Genomic DNA, 18,666 nt, shown 5'->3' with positions numbered 1-18,666 from the left:
GATCAAATTTTACTATGCATGAAAATGGTCTAAGAATTTCTAGAAACCTTTTTATCTTTGAATTTATAAAACAAGTGATATTAATAAATACCTTAGATGAGTTTATTAGAAAAGGATCTTCTTTCAAACCCTTAATATTCTTATATAACACATTTGGAACAAGGATTGAAATAAAGCATGCAAATGCATAATCTATTGCTAAATGTAGGTTTTAAATGTATGATGATGTTATAATGATGTACACTATGCTTGGATGGTCAGATTATAGTGTGTAGTTTGAAATGTTTTATCAAATTAATACATAATGGCTATTAGGAAGGGGTTGACTTGTGTATAAATTAATTTTTTATTTTAAAATTGAAGGTTAAATTCACACTGTTGATATAAACAAAGGTTAATTCTACACTGATGGATTTGAACAAGGGTAAGCAAATGGATAAAACTAGGATTTGGACTAGTATCTAGATTAAATTTAGGTAATTTGCCCACTATATTTGTATGATGGTTAGGACAATTTAATAAAAATGAGCACCCTCAAAATCCTACAAAAATATCTTTAGTCAATAATGTGAACTAGGGGTAATTGAGTATGAATCTTGATTTAGTGTTGAGATGTTGTAGACATAGGGATTAACATAGAACCATACTTTTCTATATTTTAAAATGGTATAGATTTTATTATATTGTGGTTCCTATAGACATAGTGAGTTCTATAGGTATGAGATAACTCATGGAGTTATCCCTAGCTAGTAAATAATGATATAGGGATTCACATAGAGCCATACTTTTCTATATTTTAAAATGGAATTACTTTTAATATAGTTGGGTTTTTCTAGACATAGTGAGTTATATAGGTATGAGATAACTCATGGATTTGTCTTTAGCTAGTAAATAATGATATACATTGGTAATATTCTATTTTTATTATAATTTTATTATTGAATTATTTAATTATATTTATTTTCTTATTTTGCATGTAGTTTTATCTACAAATTTGTTAGCATTTATAAATTTTACATGTAGTTAAACTATATACATTGCTTCTTAGTGATGCATACTAGCTTCTCTCCAAGGCCACAAATCTTAGAAATATGGTCACATTAGCACACTATACTTTAGCACACGTGTTTTCTCCATGATTTTTGAGTAATGGGATTCACATACCATAATGTTTTACTTGCTCATAAGTTATCCAGTTCTCATAGTTGAGGATGTGTGGATGGTTCTATGAATTACCATCAATGAGATTCTTGAAGATTAGAATCATATAACACCACATCATCTAATAGAATTAATAGTTATAAATCAATTGTGAATTATGCATCGTATAGGCTATTTTTAGGGTAGTGTTTCTTTCATTGTGATTATTCTAGGTACAACATCCTCAGGGTACAAGTTAATTTTATTCACTTTTGTCTTTTAATTCTCCCCTATGGTTAGGGATCCCATATCACATATTATCTCATATAGCTATATAAGGAGGATGAGGAGAATGAAATTATATTTGGTTCCAAGGGGTAGTTATCTCCTAACCACGTTAGATAATAATCTATACACATTCATTAATGATAGACTCATGACTCTTTAAAGGGAATCATTTCTATAGTGTTGGGTGTATGAGTAGCTATGCGTGATGTGTCCATAGGATTAATAACCATCTCAAAAATCCATCGATATCATTGGTACCATGATGCAATACCACAAAGATAGATAAAGGAAAGAGAGGAAAAATATTAAAACTTGATGACATTGATTTTATTATTCGAGGTCCATAAATGTCACCTAGAGGCTCTATAGATATATTTTCATGTTGTTGATGATAGAATACAATGAGGTAATATTAGGTACTACATATGGATATTTGGTAGATGTGTCATAATTATGGAACTATTTCATTATAATGATAAATTTTTCCATCTTGGGATATAAAAGTCTATGTACAAGATGGTGTTATAAAGAAGACATAAGAGATCATTATTTTGGTGAGGGGATATATTGAGGTTTATATAATTATATTAGACAACTATAAATGATAATGATGCAAAAAATTCAACATAAATAGTAGATAGGGTCCCCCTTACATCGGTTGGTTGAAATTAAACTTTGATGGGTCATCTAAAGGGAATTCAGGTCAGGTGGGTGGGGGTAGGGTCATTAGGGATCCAAATTGTAACCTATCACGCGACCCCTTGGCTCTCCCAGAAACCTTCCTTTGGTAGGCCTGCTTCCTCGGTAGGCCCCATTGCTAGCACAACGCCATGCGGGCTTCACAAACTTCCACGTGACATCCATGCAGATTGCTATTTGGCGCTCAGTTAGCACCATGACACACTGACACGTCAGCGTCGCCTTGGCATCCACAAAAACATATGGTGTTGATGTCATCTATCACGTCAACGGATGAATCTCACCACATCAGATTTATCATACGATACGTCATCATTATGGGCCAATCAGATTCTGCAATGTCAACAGTCCGTACGGTATGAATTCCCAGTTAGCACAGAGGTGAAGTTTTAGCGATGGCTATATGACCACCAAATTTAACCTCATGGTTTATTGACCTCATCATTTAAAAAAAAAATTGGGAGGCCCTCTCTGTTGAGCCTTTTGATTTTGTAGTTCAACTTCAAATGGCCATATCTTGCTCATTTTGTAGTTCAACTTCAAATGGCCATATATTAGTTTTTGGTGACTATACCTGTCAAATCCTCATTTCTGCAACTTTCAGGAGTCTGTTTGGGCTCATACAAACTCCTTTTCATGTGCCATTTTTTTTGAAAGTGCATAATATTTTGTCTAATCTCATAATATGCTATCAGTTTGTAGTGATTTTGGGTAGAAATTGTACTTTCATCATATGGTCTGTTTTGGCCAATTTGGCACTTGTATTTCATAGATCTATCTTACTGGTCTTTTGCATTGTAGTTCTCAGCCTATTGGGGTAGTTGGAAAACAAAATCAGAAGTCCACCTTGCCATTGTTTTTAAGTGTCCTATTGTTCATGCACTACATATAAAGTGCCAAAATCATCTTTTTTTTTTGGGGGGGGGGTACTTTGATTGATTGAATTTGGGGGGTGTCTCTTGTGCTTTTATGCTCTTGTGTTCTTTCCTTTTTGTTGCTATAGGTTTGCCTAAGTTTCTTATCTCAACTTCTCATAATTATGCTACTTGGAAAATTGATGGATGGAGTAAACTTATGGAAAGATGACTAACTCATTACATTTATGGAACTATTGTTGCTCCCACTGATCCTAAGGCTGATCCTGTTACTCACTTGGATTGGCTCACTAAAAATATCATGGCAATTGGTGCCTTAAGAAAGTATGTATGAAAGGATCTCATTTTTCATATTGAGAAATGTACTCTAATCAAGGATACTTGGTAAAAGTTTCAAGACTTGTATGGTCAAGTTGATGAGATTAGGAGATATCAAATTGATAGTGATCTCACGATGTTAGATCCTAATAACTTTGATACTATACAAGATTATGTCACTAAGGAAAAAGAGTTGAGGGCACAACTCAAGGATTGTGGCATTGATAAGAAGGATAATCAATTGATCTTCAATTTGATCGGCAAAATTCCACAAGAATATGCAACATTTGTTTCTAGTTTCCAAACCCATAGGATGAAAATGGGTTCAAGCTACACAATGGCTACATTTGATGCTTTCACTGAAATGTTGATGATGAGAAAAACTAAGTTGATAAGTATGGGCATTATTAATACTTCTAAGTCTCAAGCATTAGTGGTAAATCAAGGTAACAAAGGAAATCAAGGAAAGGACAACTCAAACAAGGAGAAATGGAAATCAAAGCCTAAGGACAAAGCATCACCTTCTCTACAACAAGCAGATTCATCATCTTCCAAAAAAGATAATTCACCAAAGAGGGAGAGACCTATTTGTGCCTATTGTAAAATGTTTGGTCATGAGGAGTGTCATTTCCATTCTAAGAAGATTGATGAGCTCACACCTATCCTCAAAAAGCACAACATTGATTTGCCTAAATTCTACAAGAAGAAGGATTCATCAACTTCGACTTCCTCACATTCAAAAGGGAAAGGGAAAGCATTCATGGCTTCTAAGAGTGGGAAGACTCACTCTTTTGGGAAAAGAAAAGGACAAGATCTTTGTGCTACTACAAGTCATGATTCAGGGAGATGACATCTAGATTCAGGGGCTTCTCATCATATGGCATCTTCACAGTCTATGTTCTCTATATTTGATCCTCGCACCATGCCGTAGATTTTGATGGGCAATCATACATACATGGATGTGATTGGGAAATGACCCATTTCCATTGGGGATAACTCCTTTAATGATGTGTTATGTACCCCATTTGACAAACAATCTCCTTTCCATCTATCAAATCACACATGGCACAACTAAGAGAATTGTGGAATTCACACCTGAGTCAGTTTTCATTAGAGACTTGGAGACTAGAGCTATCATTGCGACTGGGGTGGTTGATCATGCATCTCGGTTATACTCCTTTTCAAATTTTATTGATGAGGATGATTTCACATATGATGATTCTACACATGATGATCACACTTCTTCTGATGATTCATATTTTGAGGAGAACTTTGGATACTTGAACTTGGGGATTCTCACATGTGACCCCATTTTCAAGCCTTGTGTTTCATCTCCTCCTATTGATATCACATCACCTATTGCACCTGATGATGCAGATAGTGTGACAATTTTGCCTTCTTGTGATTAAGTGCAATAGGATATCACTTGTCTTCTAGCTTCAGTTTCATGGGATGACTACTTGACACACATTGCAAGTTTGTTAGTGGAGTCCTACATTGTAGATTTGGGAGACATCATTGATGATATTCATCTTCTCTTTGATGAAGATGACCCTTCTTCTATTGTTGTGAGGGAACACTCTTACCCTCTTGTTCATTCTCTACATGATCATTCTTCTGAGGTTGATATGATTGTGGATTCTTATGTACAACATTTGGAGGAGGTCTCTTTATCCTTAGCGGAGACATGTGAGTCTTTGGGACATGTTCTACATTCATCTCCACTAGATCTTGGAGTGGCTTTTTTTGAGCAGTGTGGAGCAATTTACCACCTTTGGAGGGGGTATCTTTCAAAATCGACATGGGGACACTTGAGTAGTTTTCAGAGACTTCGTTCATCATGAGTTTTTTTCATACATCTTCCCTTCATGTTTGGGGATACTCCATGGATACACATTTGGTTTTGTTTCTTCCTAAGGGGCGAAATGTTGTTCCATGTTCATGGAGAACTTTCTTCATTCATCCTCGAGCTTCTATCATTGGTGCAGATTATACATTCAGGGGGAGCTACCTAGCTTCTCTTATTCTCTTATATGAGGGGGACTTTTTCCTCACATGGGGTTTTACTCCTCACATGCTTCTATGAGAGTTCTCTTGTAGAGTTTTCATCTCTCTTTTGGGGGAGGGTTTTTTCCCGTTGGTTTTTTTTCTCTTTCCCCGCTTTGTGAGAAATTTCATTGCATTGGTTTGCATACATTTGTATTTGTACATGGGTACCTAACATGGCGTAGTAGCCTAGACCCATCTTGCATTGCTTAGTTGCATTGTAGACTTAAGTGCATTCCTCTAGGTTGCACTTAAGGGGGGTGTTGGTGTAATTACTTATTCATGTTGGATATTATTACACCTTACTTAAGTTTACTGAGGATAATGCATTTCATAGTAGTTTGGGTATGAGAGACTTGGGTGTTTTTGCCACATTGGGACAGTGTGTGTAGGAGAAATTTCACCTTTTAAGGTGTGATCTTGTTGTTACATTCCACATTCGGTGGGTGATACACCTCATTAGGAATATTATATTGTTTCTCCTACCTACCCCTACTTATCCCTACCTACCTTTTTTTCTTATTGAGCCACATGTCATCTTTGTGTGCTCACATATCCATATAGCCGTGCCTATATATGCAGGCTCATATTCATTGTATGAACAACCATTTTATCTATTGATGAGAATACATTTTAATCTTGTCCTATATTTTGTCTCTCTATTTTGTACTTTTCATTGAGCTCTTGATCTTGGCAAAATCTCACAACTATAAATAGAGATTATTTTTTTTAGAAAAGATCATATACTAAAAAACACATACATTTATAACATCCATCTAATGCATATCAAATACATCATCTACTAAATTTATGATTACAAATTACATCTTTTCCTAATTACAACAAAGCATAGAACATCATAACACAACTATGCAAGCAGAATAACACATCATATCATCTTTTCCCCTAGGGTATCTCAACATCACTACTTTTAAGAGTAAAATCCTATAGACTAAGTTCATTTTAGAGAACCAATTCAAATGTTCCGAATCCCCCATCATTACACATCCATTCTACTCATTATGGATCCAAACACATATCCCTTCATAAGATAGTACTAGATCATAATCTAAGATTCACAATGCTTAACAATATGATTACTAACATATACAAGTACATGAAGTAAAACATAAATGCTTAAATATTATAGGTGCATGATTCCACCTCGGATACCTATATCATTTCCATCTAATCCATACATAATAGCATCTCTAACACATACCATATGAATTGTCAACAACACACTATTAAAATTTCCATTCTACTTCAATCTCTAAGATCACCAATGTTTCTCATTCACAATATTACAATAATCATCTAACTTGAAATGAAACCACATATCCGAATCTATAAGTGAAACTAGATCATTTCGTAAAGATACATATTATCACATCAAGATTACTAATCACATGCTTGAATACACAAATCATAACAAGAAGTAATAACCCTTCTTAACACATGATACTACCAAGATTAACACATAAATAATTCTACTCAAACCCATTCCTAATGAACACTTCCACAATATAGATCACATGGAATAACATTATCTTAATACATTCCAAGGTCATAATCTTTCAACATCATATTACAGGATATTACAAATTACAAGAGCACATATTTTGTATCTAGATTTAGCAAATTGTCATGATACAATATTAACCCGAATGGATAGAAATCAGCTTCATAATTCAAACACATAATAGATAATCATTGAATCCATACAAATCCATGACTACTCATTCATTTTCATATCCCAATCATAACTAACTCTAAAGATTAACATCCTTCAAATCAAGGCATACAAGACCATTATTATATTCACTACCATCCACAAGATATACACAATCATTGCAATCATTTAATTCCTACTAGCTGGAAATTATATTCATCATGAATATCTATTTACGATAATCTTATCCTATATATCTCATTTCTATATCAATCTTCTACAAGTCTCATTACACATAATCAAAGATATTGATTACATGGCTTCCTTTACAATTACATCTATAGACGTATAAATCTTACCACTTTCCTAAGTGAATATTTAATATTCATTTTAACCTCATTCCTCTATTTAATTAATTTATTCATATTCATCTATTTGATTAAATGAATTACTTGATTTGTTTAATTAAGTTCACCTAAGCCTTTTGTAACCTTTAATTAAATAAATGACTTTATTTAATTAATTCCCCTTTCTCCCTTTTTTATTAAATTGATCCTTGCAAATAAATAAATGTAATTTATTTATTTAAATCCCCCAATTGTATTTATGCAAGTTGCATCTATTTGATTGAAATAAAGTAATTTTATTTTAATTAAAACCTTTTTCCTCTACTTGCATTTTCCTACATCTCACACTTGCCTCCTTAACCCCTTCTAGATTCTTCTAATCACTTCCAAATTAGCCTAATTCATCTCCTAATTATTGTCACATTCCTAAGTAAAGAGAAATCAATTCTCAAAGCCTCCAAGTGTCTTTGAAATGCATTAAAGGCTTTATGTCCTCAACAAGTTAACCCTCAAAGTCTTCTAAACTATTTAAGGCTTGTCCATAACCATTAATGGTTAACCAAACCTTCTTGCATGATTAGAGACTTTCTCTCTAACTCAACCCTCATCTAACCTAAGAGTCTCATCAAGCATTCATGGCTTTGACCTTGGTTATTTTTTTAACCCTTGCACAAGATTTTACCTCTTGGGTAAAATATTTATTCAATGGATAACCCTAACCTAACCTTAACCCTTCATGTCTTCTCAAGAATTTAATACTTCTTTCATCTCCTTTCAAGCAACCTCTTGGTGACAATTGTCACCATTTCATTGGTGAGAATTGTAAACATGGATTGATTAACTTTCAATCCCAGGCCTTGTAAAGATTATCTAATCTTGACCATCCATTTCCCTATTTTTCCTATAAATAAAGATCTCATTCTCTTATTTTGATATATCCAAGATTTTATGCATAAAAATTATATTCATTTAACTAAGAATTTTATCCTCTCTTTGATAAATCATCTTAATAGCATTTAAAAACATTCTAATGTCATAGCATATCCATGTTAGACTAGTATATCATTTCTAGGATAATTAGTTAATATTTTCATCATCTTTATGCTAGCTTAATCATCATATATTTTATAGCATACATATCTAGGAATGCATTCATGCATAATAATCTTGAACATCAATCACTCATTCTTGGAGTTGTCATTCCTAAGTCACTTTGCTCAGTGATTTGAGAGCAAAGACATTGACTTTAGGGATCCTATGAGATAGAGAATAATGGGACACCCCTTGGGAAGTTGAGCTATTTAATATAGTTCCTATAACTTGCACCAAGAGTCTCATTGGTGTGTGGACCCTTTGAAAACTAAGTTTCATGTTTTTGTCACCCTCATTTCCCACACACAACATCCTTTTGAGTTACATACCACATGATAACAATCATAATTACATATATTATGTTCCAATATACATCCACATGAAGAGATAATAGAAATCCAAGTCCATGCATGCAACATCCAATAAAGAACATCCCAATGGAAGAAGGCATCAAACCACCTGACCATGTGGAACCAAATAGGAACCACCCCCGTGCTAGGAGATGACATGGGGTTCCAACACTCACTCAAGATATAGGTTTACTCTAACGACCATGGTACTCAGCATAGCACATAACGAAGTTAGCATAACAATAATCACATGACATCACAAGGCTAAAATTCAACAATAATCTCTTCTAGAGGCGTACAATAAATCATGGCATATGGACAAGGTCACATGTAGGAATGGAGTGTCATCACATGATGTCCTCATATAGAAGGAAATATGGCCATCCTTACTAGTCACACTCCTACGTGCTAGCCTTATAAAGAAGGTAAATATGCACCCAAAGTAGACATCATGATAATTCCCAATTTTCAATTTCACCAAACATTGCTCACTTACTAACAACCAAAATCCATTCTATCTGATAAGGTTTAGGGTGTTTCAATCTTTCCAAATTCAACTTATTTACCATCTCTTCCGAAACAAGATTATCTGAACTACCACTATCAATAACAACTTTACAACACTTACCGAATACCTTACATCTAGTCTTGAATAAATTCTTCCTCTGCAAGGGCTCTTCATCTCTCCCGGTATGACACAAATCTCTCCTCATCATCAACAGTTCTCCATCTTCTGGTTTATTATCTAATCAGGTGGGCTTCTCTTCCACCACTACTTCTCTTTCGGTATTCTTTGTCTTCTTACACTTGAAATCACGATGTCCTTCTCCTCCACACTTATAGCAAGTTCATCTTAATGTTCTCTTGTCTTGTCTTCCAAAATTCTCATTTCTGTAGCCATTCGGTTCTCTCATTCTGTAGAAATTTCTATCATCTTTCCCGTATGAATTACCTTCTTTTCTTACTTCCTTGTCCTTGTCTCTGGTATATCCTCTTCCTCCTTAAAATATTCCTTTGGTAAACCTTCCACCTCTGCCTCTCTGCCTCTGCTCATGTCTTTTGTTTAGCTTCTCTCCTGCCTTAAGGGCATACTGGTAAGCCTCTTCAAAACTCTCTAATTTGATAAAACTAAGTTCATCTTGTATAGACACCCACAATCCATTCAAATATCTTGCAACTTGTTCAACTTCATCATCAACATGCCTGGATTAGATGTTCAAATTGTAAAATATTTTGGTGTATTCCTTCACACTAGATTCTTTCTGTCTCAAATTTTGCATCTTCCAGAATAGATTCAATTGATAAAAAATTGGCATAAATTTTGATTTCAACTTAGCAATCATCTGATCCCATATTTTGATCTTTTGTTTACCTCTTCTCTATCTATCAACTTGCAAATGCTCCCACCAAAGAGATGCATGACCTTTCAACCGAGTACAGACATATTTCACCTTTCTTTCTTCTGTATTGTTTTCAAAATCAAAGTATTTCTCTATCTTTGAGATCCAATCCATAAATTCATTTGAATCCAACTTCCCATCATATTTCGGTGGGTAAAATAAGGTTTACTATTCACCTTACTCAAAACCCTGAAAAACCTTTCCTCATCCAGATCAACCGCTGGTGGGTTTGCTTGTTTTTTCAGGGCTTCTTCTCCATCTTTACTTACATCTTCGATGTGTTGACCTCTCTTCTAGGCTGTTTCCATAGCTTCCAACTGGGCTACTATCCCTCGCAATATTGCCATCACAATAGGGTCTACATTCCCACGTGTTCCACCATTCCTAGTTCCTCTTCGCGCCATCATTTATGCCAGTCCTGTGCAGTTGTAGGTCAGATCCATAGTCCACCACCCTACTACAAAAATCTCAAGAGACACAACCTCCAAAATGAAAAACTTAATTCTAATACCACTTGAAGTAGTCATCGATTAAGAGGGACCTCAAAGAGATCATTCCAGACCGATCAGCAAGAGTAAACACAATAGAAACATAAAGATAATATGGAGGCAATGCAGAACAGATTGTCTTATAACATCAAAACTGATTACAACCAACTGGTAACAACCGGGTTACAAAAAATGGCTCATAGGCCTTCTAAAACATGCTCAAAGTACATAATAGGTCACAACCGGGACCTTCAATCTTAAGATCTATCTTCTATGCTCAGTGTCGCTACCCGATTCTTTGATTGTTGCATTCTAATGCGTAATTACAATTACATATATGATCCAAGGGGATTCGGCTGGCCCAAAAAGGGATCAAAACCCAAAGAACAAGACCTAACCTGTAAAACCAAGAAGGCCGGCCTCCGCCAAGAGATTCCTCCAAAAAATCCAAAGGGTGAAGTGTAGATCATGAGAAAAGGTCAGCCACATGCCAAGGAACATTGGAATCAATGCCCAAGGCTGCATAAGATTCAAAAGGGGTTCCAGTAGATCACCAAAATAGGTCTAGGCAATCGGTAACAAGAAAGTGTCAAGGAAACTGATAGTGAGAACTTGCCAGAAAATGATTCTAGAAATAAGATAGATGATCAAGTCTTCAAGTAGAATCCAATTGTATAGGATCCGGTGAGCCAAAATCGGTACACATAAAAAGAAATCCTGAAACTGCAAATAGAAAGCAAAAAAGAAAGGAAAATATGAGCAACACAAGTTCTGACATGCACTTCTTTCATCGCAGGATTAGGTTTTTTAGAATATAAAAATCTAGTGAGGATATCATGATAGCCTCAACAATATACATTGTTTCCTATAAGGGTGAATCAGGCACACCAATAGATGAGGTTTCGGTGTTCATTACGAGATATTATAGATGGAAGGGTATTGTCTTTAAGGTATACTTGTATGTCATGTTACCAGGGTGATTGGGGTCCAAGGATGTTGCACACCACCTCTGTGTGTGCTATTTTAAATGCTGGCTAGAGGAGTTGCTCAACCAAAAACTCATATTTAGGGCTATCTAATTTAATAGCGAGAAGGGACCCAATGGTGGCCATTGCATTAGTTGCTTTGTTCTAAGTCCTAGGGATCTGATTAAAGATGATGTTATGAAAGTTCCATTTGAGGTCATCGACCATTCTTTTGTAACTTAGGAGTTTATTATCCTTAGTTTGGTACTCATGATTCACCTACCAAATGAATAACTAGGAATCTCCATAGATAAGGATATCCATGATTTTCCATTGAATGGTTGTTTTGAGAGTAATGATAAGTCCTTTATGTTCAACAATATTATTGGTGCAAGGGAAAGACAATTTGAAGGACTTGGGGATGATATTGCCTTGAGGAGTAACAAATAAGAAACTTTCTCTTGATCCTTTTTGACTGTGAGAACCATCAAAATAGAGATTCCAGGGGGTTGTGTTGTGATCATGCATACATATCCATCTGGGAATTTTGTGACCAATGGGTAAGCATCAACCAAGGGTGTTTCTACTAACTAGTTGTAATGACCTATCTTTTGATGGGCTTTTTGTCCATATACTCAATGCCAAATTCACCGAGCAACATAATCCACTTGACAATATGACCGGTGAGGGTTGTCTTGGATAACAAGTACTCTAGGGGGTCAATCTTGCAGATGAGCTTGACATTTCAACTTAATGTGTAGTGTCAAAGATTTTGCAAGAAAAAGACAATAGCTAAACATGCTTTTTCCATAGAATAATAATTAGTCTCATAGCCCAATAAGGTCCAACTGATGTAGTAAATTGCTCATTCTTTCCCTTGATCATCATTTTGGGCAAGAAGTGTCCCCACAATAGTTGGAGTGATTGAAATATATAGGAGCAATGGTCGAACTAGGATGGGTGGCATTAAAACTGGAGGATTAGCTAGATATTCTTTTATCTTATTGAACACTTGCTGACATTGAGCATCCCACTTAAATTCTCTGCCTTTTCTATGGAGATGAGTAAATGGTTGACACTTATATGCAAGCTGGGTAATAAAACATTTGATGGATTGTAACTTTCCTTCCAGGCTTCACATATTTTTCAATATTATGAGAGGAGGAATCACTAATATTTCTTTAATTTTTTTGGGATCAACTTCAATACCACGCTTGGAAACAATGAATCCTAGGAGCTTACTTGATGTAACTCTAAACACACACTTTTTATGGATTTAGGTGCAACTTATATTTAGCCAAGTGTTCGAATATCTGCTCGAGGATAGCTGGATGCTCTACTCTTTTCATTGATTTACCCAGTATGGCATCCACATAATCTTCTAGTATCTTGTGCATAAGGTCATCAAAAATCACCATCATTGCACATTGATAGGTAGCATCTACGTTCTTGAGACCAAAAGCCATGACCTAGTAACAAAAAGTTCCCCATGAAGTGGTAAATGCTATTTTGTGCTGATCTTCTTCTGCTATCTGTATTTAGTTATACCCAAAACATCCATCCATGAGAGAAATCATTTCATGCCTTGCTGTCAAATCAACAAGGATGTTGATGTTGGGAAGTGGAAAGTCATCCTTAAGACATGCATTATTTAGATCCCTAAAATTTTTACATACTTTGATGGCACTGCAAGGCTTATAGATAGGTACCATATTGGAGATCCATTATGAGTAATCAATTAGTCAGATGAATTTGACCTCTAAGAGTTTTTTCAACTCTGCTTTGACCAATAGTATGATTTTGGGATGCATCTTGCATAGTTTCTGTTTAATTGGCTTGGCATTTGGATCCATTTCCAAGTGATGAAGTACTAGTTTAGGATTGAGGCCAGACATTTCTACATAAAACCATGTGAAGTTGATGGGCCACTTATGAAGGATCTCAGAGAAAACCTAAAATTCATCATCAGGTAGAGAAGTAGGTACATGAGTGATATGCGGGTTGTCTGTAGTACCCAAGTTTATCTCTTTCGTCTGATATATGAGAATTGATGATCTCTCAAGAACCTATGTATCAATGAGGGGAATAAGGGAGTCCTCATCCTCTGGCACCCACAGAGGTTTTCACCAAGAGACACACCCTTTATTTTTATTATTTTATGGTCTAGAGGTGCCTTAGAAAGGTTTTTACCATGAGACTCTTGATCTTTTAATTCTTTTTCACTTTTGTGGTTAAGGATCCCCTCTTACCTGAAGTATCCTTTAGGAACTAGCTTATACACTATGTTATGCTCAGGATGATATTATGGTGCACACTCAGTTGCCCCTAGGAATTGGAGCACTATATCATTTTGGAACGTGTCAAGGTATGCAACATTTTGGCCCTAATCGATGAGTTCAAGATGGATAAGTGGAAGGTCACTTAGGAGAATGAATGTGTCGAATAGGGTGGATATGCCAAAGGTTGAGGAGTTATCTATATTATCATACACTTGTTTGACAACCTCCTCATGCATGTCTTCGATATCGACTAAAATGTTTTCGATGTTTTCGGAGATGCTAGTTGAAGTTTAGGCTCTATGGGAGGGATGTCCAAAACTAGGGCCTTGATGGCGAACATTAGGAGGTCTGTGAATTCCACTTTTTTCATGTCCTAGCTCTTCAGCTTGGTAATCCCATTTCTTAGTAGACAATTTATGAGCTGCAAGATATTTCTCTTTGAACTGATTTAGGTGGGTATCATTATTTACAAAGACATCTATGAAGAGCCATTGATTAATATCCCCTTATATAACCTTGTGGTTGAGGTCACCATGGGATTGGAATGTGGTGGAGCCACATTTTTAGACCATAGGTTCTTTATTCTTTTTCTCTTTAGTAGGTTTACCATGAGCACGTGGATCTAGAGATAGGGCACCTACTATGAAAGTGCCTTGTAGGGCGTATTTGCCACAACCAGTGTCATTGATATTGAGTTGGGAGGAGGATAAGATGTAAGTTTTCTCCTTTACAATGATGAGTATGGCATCAGGGTAAACATATGAGGATGATGAGTTGGCTTGGGAAGCTCCAATGTTAATACTTGGGAAATGATGTGAATATGGTGAGGAAGCCTCAAGAGTACAATAGTACTTGAATGGTTGGGTGTCACCATGAATCATGATTTCATAGCCTTGATATGGAAATTTGAGGTACCGATGGTAAGTGGAAGGGATGACCTACATGGCATGGATCCATGGATGATTGAGGAGGATATTTAATGGTAGGTCATGATCAACGACATGGCATAATATTCCCTGTGTTACTAGGCCCACCTGAATAGGGAGATTGATCATCCCCACTAAACTTCTATCAACATTATCATATTATTTGATGGTGATGCATTGGTTGTATATTTTTGGAATAGTGTACCCCACTTGAGTAACAAATTTTAATATATAGAGGTTCAGAGTAGAACCAATATCAATCAGTACTTGTTTTACCTCATAGCATTTGCCAATGGCTTCAATATTTAGTGGACGAATATGATTGGGATCAGGGACCATGGCATCAGATTGTGTGAAACTAAGGTGATATGTGGAAGACAAGTGGGATATCGTGAATTAGAATTGTGTAGGATCTATATTGTTGGGAACATGAGTCTCTCGCAACGTTTAGGAAAGTATCTCCTGATGGACAGGTGAGGTGTTTAGCAAATCTAGGATGGAGATCCGTGCAAGAGTTTTTTCTAAATGCTCGAGGATGTTATATTGTAAAGGCATGAATGCTAAGGGGTTAGTAGGTGATAGGGCATCAAGAAATATCATGTGGGCTTTCGTAGTGGTTACCGCACATTGAGTATCAACTCCCTTGACATGAATCATGTTGATATTATCCTCTAGTTGAGTAATGCAACCTATCAAACTACCATAACCAAAGGGCACATTATTGTAATTAATGTTTTTGGTTGTATGAGCCTAACCAATGTTAGATGTGATAGCTTCTCTTTAATGTTTAGGAAGAGCATTCTTATACATGTCGAGGTTAGCATTTGGTTATTTTCTTGTGATAGGATGAACGATAATTTTACTCTGGTCAATGATGTCCTGAACCAAGTGTTTGAGATTCATACACTTATTTGTATCATGACCCTAAATAGGATTATAGGCACAATATTCATTATCCTTATACCACTCAGGCTTAGGTTTGGATTTATCAAATGGTTGCATTTCTGGATACACAACTAGGTTATGCTGCTCCATGCATTTGAAAATTACATCTAAGGGTTTCACAATGGGCATGAATTGACGTCAAGGGTAATTATTGGCCTGCTTAATGAGGAGGAGCTTGAGACACGATGATTATGTTTTTCCTATTAGCTTGCACATTTGGTGTTTGCGTTGGCAATGTCTGATAAGTTGAAGGAGGTGGATTAACATGAATCATTAGGGAAGGATTGACATATGATTGTTGTGGGGGATTGACATATGTCTGTGGGGGTGGTGGCTTTGCAACCATGATCATTTGCACTATCTTAGAATCAGTAATCCCGTCACCTACAATATTGTTGTTTTTGTTCCAATACCTTTTCTTATCATTACTAGGCTTATCAAAATACTCCTTTTAGATTTTGATGATTCCTTCATCGATCAAAGCCTTTTCTATCGATAGTCCCTTAGACATAATGTCTTTGAAGGTGCTTGCACAATTTAAATGTATATGGTATGCAAGATTTGGGTGGAGATTGCTGATGAACACAACGACTAATTGAGTATCAGGCACTGTACATGGAATGTGACCAATGAGGGCTCTCCACCTTTGGATGTAATCTAGGAGGATTTCACTTGCCTTTTTCTTGGTTTGACAAAGGTCAAGCATAGAGACATCATTCTCTATATTGTAATGATAATGAGCTACAAAACACTTTAACAAGTATTTAAATGTAGTGATAGTGTCAAATGGAAAGTTGGAAAACCATTCTAGAGAGGGTCCATTGAGACTTTTAGGGAACAACCACAGGAGATAGTTGTGGCCCTATTACACCCCTTGACAAGCCATGAAGAACTCTTTAATGTGATGGTGAGGATTTCCCTTGTATTTATCAAACTTTGGCATTTCAAAGTGCTTGGGGAAGGGCATTTCCATTATTGACTTGTCGAATGGGTAGGGACAAATCTCATCAAATTTGAAAACTTGCTCAAAGTTGTTTTCTTGTAAGCTTTTAAGAGCCGCCCTCATTTTTGATGGGGAGATTCTCACAAAAGAGTTAAAACTTTCTCAATAGGTAGGTAAAAGATGTTTTAGTGGGCTTCTATCACCCTACCCTATCAATTTGTTTTCTACAATTGCTCCAAGCATGGCTGGGACTCACTAGAGTAAATCGAACCATTCGATTATCCAAACCTCCAACACACACTTGTAGGGGTCACAGGGGGTGTAAATAAGGTGTTTAAACTCCATTCAAGTGGCTCTTTAATTGGTTTCTCTCCATTTTCCCAATCTTTTCCTCTTCTTCCTATTTTCTAGGCCTAGTAGCCCTAGAGCCCCAATTAGCCCTACCTTACTGGTTTTTGTGCAATTACTCTGAAAACCTCTAAAGGAAGCCCCAAAATATTTGGTTATCCAAGTATTCTTTTGGAAATTTTTTTAGATTTATTAGGGTAGGTTGTCTGGTCTGTTCGTACCGATACAAATCCCAAAAATGGCACTTTTGAGGGTTTTAGACTTGACAGTCTCCTCCGATAGGGTTTACTGGTTTCTTCACTCTGTGACACCTCCATCTCTTAACTAAGACTCTTCTATACTTTATTATTCCATTCCAAACACTTGGAATATTCACATTTGTTCATCCCTATAAGTAAAGACAAAAATGACAGTCATATTCCTAGTTGGGCTATGACAGAGCTCGCCTAGGAAATGATAGCAAGTGGCTCCCAAAAAACCTCTAGGACATTACAAAGAATATGTGCACTCTAAAAATGTTCCATTACATTAATCACAAGGGCCATTGAACAAACACAATGGGCTTTCAAGTTGGAACCATGTCTAGGGTCTTAAACCCTTTCTCAGGCCGAGAACATTGCAATATAAGATAAATTATAATCACACACCAAACCTGCACTAAGAAAGGATACAAACACTTCCTAAGAAACACAATATATTTTAATAAACCACCATGGAAGTACAATAATAAGATAAATCCATTTGGTACAGACTATTGCTACCAAAATGACAACAACTTATGCAAAAATCTGGAAATTATCTTCAAATGTTATTCAAACTTGCTCCTGGATCTCCCAACCCATGTATAATCATTGAGAAAGCATTTTTTATTCCTCTTGGGTCATAACCAACCCATCATCGATTTCCTAACAACCCATTCGCTCAATTTTGCAAAGTTTCTCAAAATGTTGCAAAAAGTTGTCGAGCAACAATGACAACTTTTGCTCCATTTAGCATTTTTTTAACTTAAGCAATTTTATTGATTCTAAACCCCCTAGGATGGTTCTATAACATCAAACTAACATGAAAAAATTCCTAAAAATGCCTTACAATGATTTTTACACCATTTTGCAAAATAATGCCATTTTTGGCTTACAAGGGCACATTGGCCAAAACTAAGAAAACAAACAAACCTTGATGAAAAATACACTTCAAATAACTCTAAACCATAGTTGTGGACCTAACCACAATCAATTATTCATTTATTTATCCAAAACATGACCAATCACTCCAAAATGTGAAAATGCATCAAAACTAGGTAGAACTAGGTGCTCATGCACCAATTTCTTCCCATTCAATATTGATTGGAAAAGGCTTAGGAGATGACATAGCAGATTGATAATACGATACTTTATATGCCACTTAGTGTGAATGAAGATAATTTTATTGTTGTGGCTGGTTTTAATAGCTTTCCATGTTTAGGCTGTTTCAATCTTTCCAAATTCAACTTATTTACCATCTCTTCCGAAACAAGATTATCTGAACTACCACTATCAATAACAACTT

This window comes from Cryptomeria japonica, chromosome 4 (genome assembly GCF_030272615.1).
Source record: "Cryptomeria japonica chromosome 4, Sugi_1.0, whole genome shotgun sequence".
In the NCBI taxonomy this organism is placed as follows: domain Eukaryota; kingdom Viridiplantae; phylum Streptophyta; class Pinopsida; order Cupressales; family Cupressaceae; genus Cryptomeria; species Cryptomeria japonica.
This window is presented reverse-complemented; position numbering follows the sequence as displayed.